At 43.0% G+C, this 2,358-nt stretch overlaps 1 pseudogene; it reads right to left on the bottom strand.

Annotated features, from left to right (window-relative positions):
• Positions 1-265: 265 nt before the first annotated feature.
• On the bottom strand, positions 266-1,294 carry LOC119516504 (annotated as a pseudogene).
• Positions 1,295-2,358: the final 1,064 nt, after the last annotated feature.

The raw sequence follows: 2,358 nt of genomic DNA, 5'->3' as shown, positions 1-2,358 counted from the left end.
ACTGTGAAGTAAGAGGTCATCAAATACTAATAAAAGTGGCAATTAACCAAGAACACAATATCATACACACACACACACACACCCCTAGCGATAGAGCCCTGAAATACATGAATCAGATATAGAATGATTTGGAGGGAGATATAGACAGTTCAACATTAATATTGGAGATTTCAATACACCATTTTCAACAGTGAATTTGGACAGAAGAATCATAAGGAAATAGAGGACTTGAACTATACTATTAAATCAACTAAACCTAATAGAAATATGTAAAATTCTGCACCCAATAGCAGCAGAATATACATTATTCTGTCCTGCACCCAGGTCACTAGATCATATGGATCTTCTAGTTCATCTCTCCGCTATGGCCAATGACCACCCTGACAGAATGCCTGGGCACTGGCACAACAGTGTCCCTCACGATCCAGGATCCATACTCCTGCTCTTCATAGCCACCTTGATCATGCTTCCAGAATATGTTCATCACCATCTTTCAGGCTTACTGCACTTTAGAGGATACCCAATGATCCAGAGAGGTCTGTCCACAACTGTACTCTGGGAACCATGTTGAATTTAAATCATCTTAACACCACCTTGTTCCTCCAGATGCTTGTCTCCGCACCTCTGCTGATGACCAGGCCAGCCTTCCCCATGTAGACCATATTCTCCTGCACTATAACATTCTGGCCCCATTGGCCTTGTCATGGAACTCTCCTGGAGGGCCACCATGGCCCTGGGAGATGATGTCATCCAGCATTGTCTTTCCTTTCTGCAGATTCTGGGGCTCCAGTCAAGGACGTGCTGTGCTCAGGTAGGCCACCACTTTCTCTACTTTGCAGCCTAAAGCCTGCTGGATATTGTAAATCTGTTCACCTCCTTTGCCAATGATAAGTCCCACCATGCTATCAGCAACCCTGTGCTCTTCTGTCATTGATGTCCTCAGGGGAGGATGGATGGGTCCAAGTTGAGAACTGATTGAGTCTGTCTGGGCAGTCAGCTTCTTCCTCTCAGATTGGCCTCCAGCTTCCAACTGTCACTTTTGGCCTCCAAAACCAAAATCAGCAGTGCTGTTATTTACTGTTGCAGCAACATCACCTCCAGTTTTGGCTGCAATCTGGTGGTCCTGCTGCACAGCATCAGCAATGGTGTCCTTATGGATTCCCAGGCTTCCCCACTGGGAGGCTATGAGGGCCCCCAGCTGACCACCCACCTGCTTGGGCCTGGCAGAAAGCCTCCCCCAGAGCACTATTAGCTGCCTGGGTGCAGGTTCCTCACATGCTGCAGAACACAACATGGCACAGTGGGGCCAGGCCTGGATTTGAGGCTGAAGCTGAGGAGGTGGTGGCAGCCCAACATGGGAACAAGGCCACTAGGCTGATTTTGAGACTTTTAAAAGGAACTGAAGAACACAATCTGTTTTCCTTAATTGCAATCTACATGGTTTACCTAATTCAAGGAAAAAGATTGTGTTAAAGAAGACATGCCTTGATTATATTTATCTTGACTATCATCTGTGTTAGTTAAGGTGTGTCTTTTCGATTATATGGCTGATGAAGTCATCAACTGCATAAGAAGAGAGTCTGCCATCAAAATGGTTGAGAACCACTACAAAGTCACGATAGAATGTTAGAGAAAAGGTTGAAATTAAAGGATGTTTTGCTGATAATGCACCAGAAACCCTGAGGATTCCAATTTGTACCATGATTTAAAAGTGTTGGAAAGTACTAGATTAAAAATTCTAGTCATTGGATGAACTGGAAAGATAGAGTAAAACTCAGAAATTGAGGAAGCAAGGGACTAAGATTAGAGCAGAAATAGCCAGAATATCTTTTTTTTTTTATTCTTCATTTTATTGTGATATATTCACATACCATGCCGTCATACAAATCGTACATTCGATTGTTCACAGTACCATTACATAGTTGTACATTCATCACCTAAATCAATCCCTGACACCTTCATTAGCACACACCCAAAATAACAAGAATAATAATTAAAGTGAAAGAAGAGCAATTGAAGTAAAAAAGAACACTGGGTACCTTGTCTGTTTGTTGTTTGTTTCCTTCCCCTATTTTTCTACTCATCCATCCATAACTAGACAAAGTGGAGTTGTGGTCCTTATGGCTTTCCCAATCCCACTGTCACCCCTCATAAGCTACATTTTTATACAATTGTCTTCGGATTCATGGTTCTGGGTTGCAGTTTGATAGTTTCAGGTATCCACCACCAGCTACCCTAATTCTTTAGAACCTAAAAAGGGTTGTCTAAATTGTGCGTAAGAGTGCCCACCAGAGTGACCTCTCGGCTCCTTTTGGAATCTCTCTGCTACTGAAGCTTATTTCATTTCCTTTCACATCC

Source organism: Choloepus didactylus, chromosome 20 (genome assembly GCF_015220235.1).
Source record: "Choloepus didactylus isolate mChoDid1 chromosome 20, mChoDid1.pri, whole genome shotgun sequence".
Lineage (NCBI taxonomy): Eukaryota > Metazoa > Chordata > Mammalia > Pilosa > Megalonychidae > Choloepus > Choloepus didactylus.
Note: the sequence above shows the minus strand (reverse complement) of the source record. Positions and strands in the feature narration are given on the sequence as shown.